The sequence below is a fragment of the Oenanthe melanoleuca genome, chromosome 4 (genome assembly GCF_029582105.1).
Source record: "Oenanthe melanoleuca isolate GR-GAL-2019-014 chromosome 4, OMel1.0, whole genome shotgun sequence".
Classification (NCBI taxonomy): domain Eukaryota; kingdom Metazoa; phylum Chordata; class Aves; order Passeriformes; family Muscicapidae; genus Oenanthe; species Oenanthe melanoleuca.
This window is the reverse complement of record NC_079337.1, coordinates 21,797,320-21,812,564: the sequence shown is the minus strand read 5'-3', so window position 1 is coordinate 21,812,564 and position 15,245 is coordinate 21,797,320. Positions and strand designations below refer to the sequence as shown.

The following is a 15,245-nucleotide window of genomic DNA, read 5'->3' as shown; positions in this document are numbered from 1 at the left end:
GGAGTAAGTCCACAGGAGGCCATGAAGATGCTCAGAGGGCTGGAGCACCTCTCCTCTGCAGACAGGCTGGGAGAGCTGGGGCTGTTCAGCCTGGAGAACAAAAGGCTTCAGGGAAACCTTAAAGCACCTTCCAGTACCTGAAGGGGACCTCCAGGAAAGCTGGAGAGGGACTTTTCACAAGGACATGCAGGGACAGGATGAGGAGGATGAATTTAAACTGACAGAGGGTGTGTTTAGATCAGCTCTAAGGAAGAAATCATTCACTGTGAGGGTGGCAAGGCACTGGGACAGGTTACCCAAAGAAGCTGTAGCTGCACAATGCCTGCACGTGTTCAAGGTCAGGCTGAACAGGGTTTTGAGCAATTTGGACAACTTATGGTAGTGGAAGCTGTGTCCACCCAGCATATGTGGGGGGGTTGAGACTAGATGACCTTTGAGGTCCCTTCCAACCCTAACTACTCCATTATTCTATGAACATTATGCTTGGAAGCAGCAAGGCAAGACCCACATAGCTGTGGGTAGGTACTAATGAATGTCTAACCTGGTATCAAACACAATCTCTCTCACATCATCTGTGCAGATGCCTCTTACTTGAGATCTTCCGTGTTCAGGTCAGCTGCAGTGTTTGGGGGAGAGGTTAAAGACATTCTCTCTGGCCTGAATGGTAAGCCAGTTTACTATAAACAGATTATAATTTAGATGTGCAAATATACACCTTTGTGTATGTAAACTCACACTTAATTGCCTTATCAGGGCCTGATTAACCACCTGTTTAAAGATTAACTCAGGTGTTTAAAATAACCCTTCTAAACGACTGAAAACACTCTCAGTTTCACTGTTTTGTCCTCTCCAAAACTGAACAGGTAACAAAAATGTTCCAGGAACCCTACATTCAAATAACAATTTGAATGTTTCCTTAGGATTTATCAAGTCAACAAATCCCTACACATCCTCTTACATGAAAATTGATGCAAATCCACATAGTCAGTAACAAGATTAAAATCCCAAAAAGACACAGAAAAATAGACCCTAGCACTAACTGTGTGACCTTTCACTGGCCTCTTCCCTTACTGCTCCAGTTTCTAAGCACCTTTCCCATTTGCATCAGATGGTAAGATTAGCATCTGACTCGAGTGGCTTTGTTCATTCTCTCATTACATGAGCTGTATTATGGGTCAGAGACTGACACCTCCCTCATTTGAAGATGACTCGATTAAAATTGTTTTGAGGATTATTATTATAGATGCCTGCTTCCTGCATAAGCTCCAATTCCCACAAACTGTACTGCAAACTAAAATCTACAATAAAAAAATACTCCAACACCTGCAGAACACATTCAACCACAGCAGTCTCCACCCTGGAGATCATCTGAAGTTTTTCAAATAGGGCACAGGAAGCTAGACAATTCAATTCACAGCATTTATAAGTGTGAAAATTCAAAGGTCAGTGAAGAAATTTCATTTAGGTCCTAGGGCAACAGCAAAAAAAATAAAATCCAGCTAAACTTGCCCAAACCCACACAATTATACCTTCTGAGAGTAAGTGTGTGATGCGTGTGCATATGCATACAAATTCCTTTCTCCTCACAGCAGGTCAATTGCCATTGTGAAAAAGGTTTAAATAGGGAGAAAAAGACAGAAAACCTAGGGAGCCACGTATACACATACAGGAGATTACGGTGTTGCACCGAACAACCAAGCAAACAAACGGCAGGTACTCTGCACCACTCCTCCTCCTTAATAACCAAATGATACAAGGTTCAAGTGGCACAGCTGGAAGAACATGACTTGATTTATTGTATTCTGAATATTTGTTCTAAAGCTTCAAAAAGAGCAGCCATGTAAAATGAAAACAACATAATTAATGCAGGAATGCTCTAATCTGCGAACAAGAATTCTCATTTCTCTTATCTCAATCATTTGATTTCAGAGCTCTTCCGTGTTATTCTCCCACATTCACTGCGTCTGTTTACCTTTGAAAAAGCAAGATAAATTTCCCTACCCAACTGTTTTCAGCCCCCCTGACTTTTGAAGGGTACAGATGCTTCCCTTCTCTTCAACTTTCCAGCCTGAATTTTAAGCATGAGTTGAACTCTTGTTCTATTTGACACCAGTATCCAATCCAACCCCTACAAACTTGGAACGGGACTTCTCCCTACTACCTTTCTACAGACAAACATGATCTTTATCACCCAGTTCACTGCATTTGAGAACTGAAATTAGTGTGACAGATGTGGTTCCATGAGGAAATTTATTTAAACCATCTCTTACTTTATGACACGTTTTACATCATCCTGTTCTCACCTTTCAAGGCTGGGATTCAGAAAGCAAGCCTCACAGTGGGAAACTCAACTACTGCACTCCAACTGACTTGCTAAACTAAAAGAACAATTATTTCTGGAAGCTTTCTAGCAGAGTGCTTTTTCTCTTTAACTTGGCTTTCACTGGAATTTACGTGTTAAAAATCAACTTCTTTAACAGGACACTGAATGAAAGTAATTAAATTCAATGTGGTTATGCTCTTAGCCTGTTTATTTTGCTTACCAAAAGTAGAAATTAGGATGAAAATGAAGCAAAGACATGTCTCTTTCATATATTTTTACTACATAAAGTATATTTTTATTACATCAAGGTTATAAAGTGTGGCAGATGATCTCATTATAGATAACTGTATTTTTAGGAACAGCACCAAATTTTCAGAAATCCTGGAGCAACTATGAAGCACTGAGGTAGAAACTAACTGCTGTACTGTGCAGAGAGGACAAGGTGTTTTACCTGCTGTTGCTTCCTTAACTTTAGGTGGCAACTATCCATCCTTGAGCCTCAGTCTCCCACCTTTTGCAAAACAATCTGTATCTGTATAGGGACAATTGTTTCCGAGATTTGCATTTCCCAAACAGAGATGCTGGGAAAAGGTATTGTGCAATCGACACTTGGGGCTGCTGGGTCAGGGCTGGCAGCGGGACAAGAGCTGCTGAGACGATTCTGGCTGGAGGCCAGAGCACGATGTGCTCTGACAGAGCAGAGACAGCGATCCAAGCTGTTCATTTCCAATCTCTCACCACTGCAGCCCTGCGCAGCCAGGATGCTGCCCAGCCCTTCCAATGCACAGCTTTTCACCCTGCTTCTGGCCACCTCTAGACTTCAACCAGCTCCTCATTTCCCCTGGAACACTTATTCTGTCCAGAGTGCCAGAAGTACAGCTCCAGAACACAGAACTTGTAATTCAAAGTAAGAGACATATTCTGCACTATACAAAGTAAATTGAACTCAAGCATTAAGGGAACATCATGCATACTTTCACCCACAGTACAGGCATAGATGTCTTCAGGACAAATAGGAAAGAAAGTGATTAATGCACTCATGTTGACACGAAACCCCATCAACTATGTTATTTTGAAGGGATTTTAACTAAGTAATGAAACAGATTGAAATTTGCCTTTAAACGTAGAAACATTTTCTACTATTTCTTTGCCCAACTATGACTTCAGTACCTGGGGGTGTAGGGAGCTGCTTTAAGGAAACATCACTCAATTTCCACAAAAGAGGAATAAGGAAGTTGTAATTTTTTCACATTCCTTCGGGTACTTCAAAGATGTGTAATCTCTCAATAAAGATTTGAGTGCAGTTTCTCAGTATACAAGTGTGAAAAAGTTTATGTGGAGAGACATTTGATCAAAGATTATAATTTCCTCTGCAGTTTTTTGCCATCCACACACAGATGCAGCTGCAATAACACTACATAACCCTAAATGACACTGTTTGTTTTTCTGATATAACAACCCAAATTGCCTCTTCTTGTGACTAATTAAGCTTGCTTATTATTTCCTGTTGGGTGGGACCTAGCAGTTGTGTTTATGTATTTTTAAAATTTTAAAATTGCTGAAGTTAAAATTGTCAAGAATTTTCAGTCATGATCAGATGCATTACTTGACACCAGTACAAAAACTACAGAATGTTTAGGAAATTAAATCAATCTCAAGTACTTGAGATTTCATAAGTGTGGTCCTCTAAATCAGAATTGTTGGGAGAATAATTATTTAATGAAATCTAGAACCAAATTTATTACAGCAGGTAACCACTAAATCTGAAGAAAAATAAAATCATAGCATAAGAAAATTTCCCTAGCAAAGAGTAACTGGACTACCTAAAAGATATTCTATTAACTATGTTTGCAAACAGAATTTTTGTTTTATTACTTTCCCAAGTATCAAAGTAGTAAACTAAGATGTCAAGAGGAAATACTAAAATGCCATCAACATATAAACTGTTTTTCCATCATATTGCTGAATAAAGTTAGAATGTTTTTGTTAAAACACATTCAAAGCAACTTAAACCAAAGGAATAAACAGTATTCAAATATATGGCAAACATACTCTGGTACATTTATAATGCTAAGTAGATGTAAAAATACTAAGGTTCAACACAGAAATACAGCTGTAGTAACTACATGGTATTTTAGCCATGAGGAGTGCTAATGTTACTTGAACTAATCTGAATATGATGTTAAAATGCTTTTACTTTTTCCTTCAGATTAAAATTAATCACTGAATATTCTTTACAAACAGCTCCAGTTCATATAAAAGCTGTTCATCGAAATAAAATTTTAACTTAAGAAGCCACACACACCCATTTCATAAGCCTGAAGTGTAATAAATTCATGAATCATTAATATTAGACTACAACCCTTTCCTTTTTTTTTTTTTTTTTTTGTGGGGGCAGAGGGGCACGGGAAGAAGAGTGTTTCTGAGAAGCCAAGTAACAATCATGTAACCCTCAGATGGCAGAAGTTCATATCACACAAGGTTTGCTGTATCACCAGGTACAGTCGCACAGACACAGTCCCTCATCTCATGAACAGAAAATAGCGAGGGCTGTTACCACTGCCATCACAGAGGTGAACTAAGGGATTCTCAGTGTCCTTTTGGTTCTGAACAGCCCCTGAAATCACAACATGACAGAAATATTTGCTTAAACAGCACCAGTAAGAGGAACCAAACAGGCAGAGCTGAGTCCAGCACCACCACAGTTATACCCAGTTTTCAACTCTAGATGTGAAGTCTCTAAGGTTTAATTTTTTGCTTTTTCCAAAGAAATTGTAAAACTCCTGCAGTCTCAGTGTTGTACAGCAACCTATGACACAACAAAACTCACTTGGACTAAACAAGACCAAAAAACCCACCTGTTTCCTTTGTTTATACTTTATTTGTGTGCTAAAATCTGTCGTGTTTAGGCGGATGGAAACATGATCTCTAGAAGAAACAAAAAAGAAAAGCCAAACCCAAGCAAAAAAACCCCAAACAAACCCAAACCACACAACTCACACCTACTCTGCTTTTGACCCATCTAGAGGACACAATGAAACACAGGAGTATTTCAGTTTAGTATACTAAAAGAGGAGGAAAAAAAGTGTATCTATTTGTCCTATTTGTCACTGCCTTTCAAAAGAACATAGAAGTCAAAAGCGGGAAATAATGCTTGGAGTGGTAGCAGCAGCTTCCTCCCCACACATGATCTGTCAGCTCCACCTAAATGCCAAACAAAAGATTTTACCTTGAGACTGTAATAACTTGAAACATCTTTTAAGGCCTTACTTTTGAAACTGTCAACAGTGCTTCATCAAAATACATGTTTAAATGAAAGCACTGAAGAAGACTCACCAAATTATTTCTATGCTTAGTTAGATGCAAACTTAGTGCCTGACTGACCTAAGGGCACAGTTAACGACAACTATAATTATGATCTTATCAACACAGAACTTCATAAAAGGTTCACAGCTTATTTAAAGGACATCAAATTACAACTTCCACTTCTAAAATACCTCTGTCAGAGCTAAAAATGACCAAAACCAGGAATTGCTTTTTTCATTACCTGCCTGAAATATTCATTATCTTCTCTTTGTTTTACAATAGCTGTGTCATTTTGTCAGAGAACCAAAGGAAAGCTATCAGCATGTTGGAAAGAAAGATCTTTAACTAACTATAGAGTTTTCATTAATTGCTTATATAAACGAGTAACAATTTTCTTTATGACTGATACTTTTGAACTTAGAGTTGGCAAACACAGCACTGAAATGTGGAAGTATTTTAGCAAGTACAGTTGGAAGCAATCTATGAAAACACAGGAGAATTAACCAGCATCTCTGAAGACAACAGGTGAATTTTCTTAACACTAGCTACATCAGAAAACCAACTCTAAGTTAGTAAAAGACATATTGTCTTTCACTGTATCTTTGCAACTTCGAAAATGAGCATCTACTTTGCATTACAAGCACATTCAACAGTAAAGACTCACAGGCCTTCACACTTAGTTCCTGTCCTTCCAGAGACAGCAACAGGCACAATAATACAAATTCCTAACTGAGCATATTCCTGAAGTATGCATGTATTCATGAGAAAGTGGCATGGGAAGGTTTTGGAAAACGCAGCAATGAAAAGAAACTCAAAAATCTATTCATTAGCAAGTTTCTGTCAATGATATTTATTTGTAGGTATCTATTATTGAAGTAATGTAATGCCACCTCAAGGAAAAAAACTAAATAAAATTTATTATTGAATTTTTAGAAATAAATTTTTAAAGTAAAACTTAATTTGCTATTAATTTTCAGAAGTAAAATACGTAGTGACAGAAACAACCAGAACTGCTATTTTTTAACAAATGAAGCAGGAAATTTTCAAATGTGCACATAAAAGAAACACCACTGTCTGCTCTCCCTCTTCCAAGATACTTCTTTTCTTTGTCCCAGCACTTTTATCCAGCAAATTTCTCTGATTTCGAAATAAATACTACAAAAACATGATCAAGGTGTTGCCAGAACAAAGCAAGTACAGATAGAAACTTTATCTGCTACAACACTGTGCTTTAAAAACACACAGCACAATGCAAAGTGATATAAAGCTGTTCTGTTTTAGAACTTTAAGTGTATTCATTTCTTGCATGAGACAATAACTAAATTTTTGATGATTCTACCACTGACTGACATTTCTTTCTTTATAACGGGGACAAAGGGTAGAAAGAAAAAAAGCTCTTCCCTTTCCTTTAGTATTTCAAATTAAGCTCTAACTTATCTTTCACAGATTTCAGCACTGAGATTCCCTGAAATCTCCACACTCTGTGGCACACCCTAACAACATATTTCAGCATAACCGTTAGTTAAACTTTCAGGCCAGGGAAAATTACAGGACAGAGCATCTGCCTCTGGACCATCACAGGCTGCTTTTTTCTCTTCCATGTTCTCACAAACTTTTGTAATTTCTGAAGATTACAAAACATTGCAGACAGGATGCTATCTTAGAATGACGTCTTGCTTAATGCTTTCCTAGAATGGGTAGCTACTTTTTTACATGAAAGAATACAAATACTTTGACTTAAATACTATTTCAAAATTTCTACTATTTGAAAAGTTGATACTATATAGCAGAGATGTCAATAAAATCGAAGTGCTCTATTTTCAACCCTGTTCTGTGAGCTTGACAGTGCTGCTGGTAGCAACCTGCAGAATGTAAGGCACAAGGCAAAGAATTCATCCACTTTTCTCTGTGAACAGAATAAGCGAAAAGATGATTTCTGAAGCACAAAACATGCCAAATATAATCAGCAGTTTAAAACAATTTTTAAAAATCATGGTAACAATAATCTGTATTTCCTTTAAAATGTTACTCTTAAGCAAAGATTCTGAGGATTTTAAGACAGGAAGTTGAAGTGCAGCAGACAATCCCTTGCCTCCAAAGTCTTATTCCCCAAATGCTCACGGCACTCAGATTTACTTATTTGAACGAAAATACGCAGCAGTACACCCATGATGATAATGGCCCATGAGCACACAGCTCATGACACAGAAACAAAACTCCAATTCACATTCACGTGAAATAAGTCAGTAGCATTCCTTCACCAAAGTTACCATCAACGCAGAAAGCACCAGGAGATGAAAAAAAAAACAAAACTGTGACGATAAGAAGTTCGATATTCTTGGGTTTCAAGGCCAAATGTAACCCAGCAACCAGCGCAGTAATACTCCTCGTCGCGACGAGGACTTCTCGGTTTCATCACTTACAACAAATTACTTTTTAAAACCTCACTGTTTCGTACATTTTAATACAGCCTGCGGCACCCTCGGGCTGCACCCAAGGCGAGGACACCCGGAGCTGCCAGTGCCAGCCCACGTTTTCCTAGGGACACCTGCACTGCCGAGCCCGATGTCCCAGAGCTTCGAAACCAAAAGCGACATAAGCAGCACCTCCTGTGCCTGCCAGCACCCGCGACGCGAGCGGCAGAAGCTGGGCTTGCGGAGTTTTTTCACTTTGCTGTCACGGACACCCCTTCCCTCGCCAGGATGACCCGTGTAACCCCAGCAGCAGAGCTGACCCCGGCATCCCGCCCGCTCCCCTGGCTGCCTGCAGGCGAATCCCGCGGCAATCCCGCCCGGCGCTCCGGCGGGAGCTCCGCGCCCGGGCCGAGGTCGCAGGCGCGGGGCTGGAGCCGGGCACAGCCCCCAAAGGCAAACCTGAGCTCCGGGCGCTGCCGCCGCGCTGCCCCAGCCCAGCCCGGCTCCCGCCCCGCTCCTGAGGGAGAGAGGGAGCGCAGCCAGGCTCAGGACAGGGGCACAGGGGAGAAAGAAGGCAGCGAGCGGCCGCCTGGGGCTCACCGGGGCAGAGCTGGCGGCGCCTCCTCCTCGTCGCGCTGTGCCGCCGGCGGTCCCTCAGCGCCGCGCCATGTAACCCGGCGTGCCGCCTCACGGCTTCGCGCGGACTTTCCCCCTCCTTCCCGCCCGCCCCACCGGCGAGGGCACCCGCCCGGCACCGGCCTGCGCAGCTTCCGCCCCTGCCCCCGGCCCGCCGCACTTCCTGGCTGGAAATTCCCAGTGACGCTCCGGCAGCGCGGAGGGCCGGGGCGGGGCGGGAGCGGCGGCCGGCGGCCCGGGGCAGGAGACGCGGCCGCAGCGGCCCGGGCGCGCTCCCGCCGAGGCGGCGGGGAAGGAGCCGGGCAGCGCCTGCTGCCAGCCCAGCCGCGGGCCACGGGGTCCCTGAGCCGGGGACAGGCCCTCCCGCCCGGGTGAAACCGCGCGAACACGCGGGTCCTTTCATCCCAGGGCAGCTGCCGCTGCCGCAGGAGTCATCCTGGCCCTGCCCGCCCTCCTTGGCCCACGGCGGCATTGGCGACACCGCTGTGGAGACCGGCCCGACTCGTGGCTGCCAATGTTTGTTTTTTTTACCTCTAAATATAAAGTTTGGAAGGGGAGAGACTCTGCGTAGAGTGAATTTAGCCCCCCTCACGCAGTGCCTGGCTGCTGGCTGGCTTTCCCAGGCGCTTCATTACAGGAATTACCGATTACCTCCCGCTTGGAAGCATCGCAGGGAGCACAGGTTGCATAGCACCACTTTCCTGTAGATTTACACAGCTTCTGACACAGCAGGCTCCCAGGTAACTTGTGTTAAACAGTGCCAACCATCAATAATATGCTTCTTAATACCAGGTTTGCAGCACAGTAACCAAGTCTCCCAGACACATTTAACCAAGGCTGGAGCAACACAGCTAGTGCCACGTTTAATTGACACAAATGCTGTGTAAACCAAGTTCAAATATCTCTGTACTGAATCTTAAACCCCTGGTTTGCTAAGGGCGAAGAGTGTCCCAAATGAGCATCCAGCACAGCTCCACCGAACGTGTGTTTGCACAGTCAGCAGCACCTCTGGGGAATTTTGTTATGCTAAGGCCACACGACATGGGGCTTCACAAATGAGACTAGGAAAAACTGTCATTTAAAAGAAGGATTTAAAAAGCCCCAAACATATGAAGAAACCAAGGTTTATGACCGTTGCTTTTTTGTGTTGAAGCAAGGAATTGTAACTAGAGCAAAAATACGTTTAAAGGGAATAGAGTGAAATCATAAGCCACCTGTTGACTGCAACAAAATGAAAGGGAGTAGATTCAGATGTTACATTTTGTGCCACATCTCTGGGTTGGAGCAGAGAGACACTATTTAAAATGAGTGCTGAGAGGGCAAAAGAGAGCTTGGAAATGCAAAGGATTTCTCTGCTTTCTCGAGAAGAGAATTGAAATTTCCTCCATGTTACACATATGTATATGTGAAGAGAGTAATTTTCTTGTTATGGATCGCCACTCATGCTCTGTGGTGAAATTCTAAAAATCCACTCCCACATTCTCTTCCCAGTACAAACTGGGAGTTGAGAATGACTCAGCATTTCCAAGTAAAATGTTTTCCTTATTATATGGGGATATTCCCAGACATTCAAGACCCAATATTATTTTTTTAATGGAAAAAAATACATGGAATTAATAGGACAAGTGAGGAAGGAATTGTTTCAAGTCTAGGTGGATTTTAAATACAAAGAAGTTTCAAAATAAGATTAATTTGAAAGGAAAGGTGCCATGTCATAGCTAATCAAAGGTGTGCTCACAGGGCAAAACCTGTATGAGCAAGTACCAGGATATCAGACGAGGTGGATAAATTCCAAAACTTAAGGAGACTTACCTGGTGGATTTATTTTAAAAGGACACATATTCAAGTACTCAGACTCACCTTTCCCTGTGAAATCTTAAGCAGCTTCCACAAAGATCTAGGTTTTACAATAAAACTCTTTTCTCAATTATATTTAAAGCATCAGTTTGCCTTTTTTAGAGCTTAATCCCATAACTGAAATGTTATTTCTACTGAAACCTACAGTAGTGCTGGGCTGTTAAATTATCTTCACAGGACACTCTAGATAAATGAACAGCTTTATAGCACAGCATTCCCACTTGAAGAGCCAAGTAATCCCATTCCAGCCACTGAGGAAATCAGGCAGATAATACAGGCTGAGTGGTTTGCAGTGATGAAGTGCTGCCTGTTTCCTGGATAACACTGATTCCCACTATTACCATCAAGTCACTTCAGTACCTGGACAATATCAGCCCAGAGATGAAGAGCAGCTGATCAGACCTGAACCCTAAGGAGCAAATGCCTGCTGTTGAGCTGAGGGGAGTGTTGTGAGATGGCTGTAGCCATGTCTGTGGTAGCTGGGCAGGTGCACTGAAGGAAAGGCAAGTTTCCTCATATGCAGGTGCTATTTAGAAGCTAAGTCTCTTCTCTGCTAGGTTTGCTCTGGGAATGCAGATATACAGATCTCTTTCCAAGGTCAGAAATCTTTGGCCTCGGTATTTTTAATCCTGTGACTAATGACAGATGAACATGTAAGATAAGCAGAGATTTTTTAAATAAACAATTTTTAATTGATATGCCTGGATTGAAAAAATTTATGAAAGTTTCTTACATTATTTTTCTTCTGTTTCTGAGGTATGTGTTAGAATTAGAATATGCTCTTTTCATTCCCTTTGACATAGTAGGTTTGATGCTAAAGCAGGAAAAGATAAGGGGAAGTCTAAAATAGCTACTGAGAGACACTGGCTTTTAAAGGTTTCAACTTCCCATCTTAATTAAACTACTACGCCATGCTATCCAAATCTCTTTCTGGTCAACACATTATTTCTTTTTCATCCAGATAATCCAGAAGTTCTAACTTAAAAACTGATTTGCTTTATGTAGTGGCCAGTGATCATCTTAACACACTCCAGTTTCATAGAGGTTGTCAGTGTTTAGCCAATATTTGCTATCTCTATCAATCATCTCTTATAGCTTGAATCCACCACTAACTCAGGAAGACAATATGTAGAAAATAAGGTTGTATTTTTAAGATAGTGTAATTATTCTGAGAATAAATATGAAGCCCTAATGAAGCTGACATCAGAAACTGTATTTTACAAAATGTTTTAAGTAGCCAAAGTGCATGTGCAAAGCCAACTATTTCAACTGCAGCTAGCAGGCTGTAGAGTTCAATGATGCTGCTGAATCCCCATGCTGCAGCATTCATGAGAAATACTTTCTGTCATCTCTGTCAATTTTGTAGGATTATGAACTGGCCTCAATTCATCACATATTTCATCAGATTTAGAAGGACACAGCAACACCCTGCAAGGCTCCAAACAATGTGGTGTCTCCTGTAATTGCACAGGCCACATCCCAAATGCACCTCTTGCTTCCTTCTTCCAGAGCCACAAATAAGACATGGGATCGCATGTTACCTCCACTGTGGTTCAGGCATGTAACTTTGCTGAAAGACTAAATTTCTGGTGTTTTGGGTAAGAGTAACAGAGCTGAAGCAGGAGGTTTCAGGAGTGAAAAGCTGTTGGGGAGCAAGTGCAGGGGAGTTAATTTAGTAGACTCTTATATAAGAGAACCACAAAGCTGTAGACATGGCTGATGTGTGTAATTAATAGAGAAAGGGGAACCTTTGGAGAGAGTTAGAAATAAAGAAGAAAGGGAACACTGCCCGACATTTCCTTATAGCTGTGATACAATATTGGGTATCACTTCCTAAAAGACATGGAAAGAATCCAGCAGAGAAGGCAATTTGATGTATATAATCTTTGGAATGGTTAGCTTATCCTCCCCTCAGTTTGTCTGTGGAATGCTAGGCCTTCTTCCTTCTTTTCTTTTACACTGGCAGATACTAAGGAGAATTTCAAAGCAAACCTCTCAGACCAAAAAAGGTGGTTTATAGGTTCTCTGGGAACTTGCTGCAAGGTAGCTGCTCTCAGTGGAGCTACCCAGACCACTGTGAGAGGTTGTGAGCCCACCAGCTCATCAGAGCCTTGAAGCTGCTTGATGCAGAACATACATCCCAAAAATGTTACCTTGGGCTGGTCCTACTTAGCAGCCCAGGTTTAGTGGCTGAGCAGTGTAACACTGTACAACAGTAAGTGCATGTTTTGACAGAACAGAAATGGCTGTGCTTGTAGAAACTGTTTAGAGAACCATTAGTGTAGCACTGTAGCAATGTGGAGTTCATGCAGCTCAGGGCCCAAAGCAAACTGCTCCAGCAAGTGGTGCTACAGCTGAGAGCTGTGCTGTCTGGCAGTAAATCTAATGAGCTAGCAGTCAGTTCTCCAGGATCTGGGCCTAATTCAGACTGTGAGTGATTCACTCCTCTGTCACTCAGCTATATAATACTTTGATCAACCACTGAAGCTGGAGGGATGGGGTTTTGCCATTTGAGTTCAGTGGCAGCAGGTTCTTACCTGTCCCCTGCATTCACTCCCTTCTCTTCCCACCTCCCCGTGTTATGATTAATATCCTGTGCTGTAGTCAGGATTTAGTGTATGAGTTCTCTTCATAGTATTTTTCATATCTGAATGATATGTACTTTTAACTTCTATCTGGCTGCATCCATCAGAACCCAGTTCAGGGGCCCAGGTGTTTTCCAAAGGGACATATGTTCTTCCAATTGTATAACTGTGGCTTTAGAGCCTCAGCAATGTTTTCACCCAGCTAGCTAATGCAAACAAAAGCACTTGTTTGTTGTCTTTGTCACTTTGTTTTGTCACTTTCATTAAATACATGCTCAGTTCAATTTACGAGGTCATTTTGGGTCAGATGTACTGAGTAGGACCAATATTAACACATTATAGAAAGTGGAATTTAGCTAACTTGATTTATATTGGTGCTATTTTATTGCTGCAGCTCAAGGAAAATTCCAGATAGCTAAGCACTATACAAATATACAGGGAAGAGATTTCTTCTGCCACAGAAATTTCAACATCTAAATATATAATGGAAAAGATTATGGAAACAGAAAGTGGCATTCACTACTGTTTGAACTCAGGCAGTGATTACTTTAAGTCTTCTGCTCAATTGTTGGTAGAAGTAAGTTCTGGTTTCCCAAACTGTTTCTGTTTCAAGTTTTAAGCTTTTACCACAACTGGTGATATTCTTCTTGAAAGTCCAGACCTGAAATATCTGGATACACTATTTTTTTTTCTCAGGTTTCAATTAAAACTTAAACCTTATGTTTAAAAAACTGAAAGTGTCGATGTTCAAAAGGTATTTTTTTAAAACTGATGTGATTCTCTTTAGGCAAATCCTGTGGGTTTAGAGGACTTTATAATTTTGTAATGATGGGGGATTAACAATCGTGAGTGGTGAACTGAGACAAATCACTAGTGTAATGGATCAAGCCTTCCAAAAAATACAAGATTATAAAAGAATTATTTGGAGGGCACTAAAAAAGGCAGGTTGTCTCCTAGATTTGATTTCTCAAAAGTTCATGCTTTTTTAACCTTTGTTCCAAAACCGTGAGGGTTTGAAATGTTTTTTTTTAGCAAGGTATTCTAGACTTAAAGCTGCAACACCCAAAACAAGACAGGCACTACGTAAGGTTGTGATAAGATGCAACAGGCTGATGAAAAGCAAGACAGTATGCAGTGTGATTGACAGAAAGAGCCCTGTGGTAGAGCAGGGTCTCAGGAGTGGAGAAGGACTTCAATCTGTTTTTTACTCTACACAAGAAGTAGGTGGAGGAAGCAGGGTGTTCTCCTTATTCTAGTTTCTTTCTCAGTTCCCTTTGTGATTTACTGTTTGGAAGCGGAAGCCTGGCTGATAGCGGGAGAGCCTTTGATTCTTTCTCTCCCTGGTGTAAGAGCATGACACAGAAACTTTTAAGCTATAAATAAAGATCCCAGCACCAAAGCTAGGAGTGGTATGACCACGTGATTCTGTGTTCCCAAGCCTATTGTCTTGGATGTTGTCATGCTTCCGTGTCCTGCCTTTCTTTCAAGGCTAAGGAACACCACACAATGCTTCAAACATTCAGAATGTGAACTTGTATGGGCTCAGGGTCTCTGTCCTGCTGAGACCTGACCTGAAAGTGCATGTAACTTTTCTCACCTGAGGGCAGGGAAATGGAATTGCAAAGTCTTCAAATATTGCTGTTTACCTAGACGTCCAAATAAGAATATGAGACTACGGTTTAAGCCCTTGGGTGTATTTACAACAGCTCTTCCCAGCTTTAGGCATTGTGCTGCCAACAACTGGCTGCACCCAAGACACTCCCCTTGATAGCATAGTGAGAACTGTGCTGCTTGTGTTCAGATCAACAGCAAACTCTTGTTGACCTACCTGGGTGTAGGGCTGGCGGCTGAGGGAGGATCCCTGCCTTCTCTACAGACTTGGAAAGCGTTCTGACAGTGGGCTCACCTGGCTGCAAGTAGCAAGGCATCTGCAAAACTCTAGTATTTTCTTGAGGCAGCATTTAGCTTTGTGTTGCTCTGAAAGAAAGTAAGATGTGTGTCATGGTGACTTTATGAGTGCTTCTGGGTATGTCCAGCTGGGTCTGCTGGAATTCTGATGGTGCTCTAGACAGGGTAGAATGATGTTTTTGTTACAAAAATGCTGTCCTTGTTCTAGGGATAAGG

The 15,245-nt window shown here is 41.7% G+C and overlaps 1 protein-coding gene across 4 annotated transcripts in view; it reads right to left on the bottom strand.

Moving 5' to 3' along the window:
* The window catches only part of NFKB1 (nuclear factor kappa B subunit 1), a 56,912-nt gene extending 48,082 nt beyond the window's left edge, over window positions 1-8,830 (bottom strand). The window contains exon 1 of one of the 4 annotated variants that reach the window (XM_056489374.1): window positions 8,644-8,830. The gene's annotated coding sequence lies outside the window, so the exon portion shown is untranslated. The remainder of the gene's footprint in view (window positions 1-8,643) is intronic. The other 3 variants (XM_056489373.1, XM_056489375.1, XM_056489372.1) reach the window with 3 other exon arrangements.
* Window positions 8,831-15,245: the final 6,415 nt, after the last annotated feature.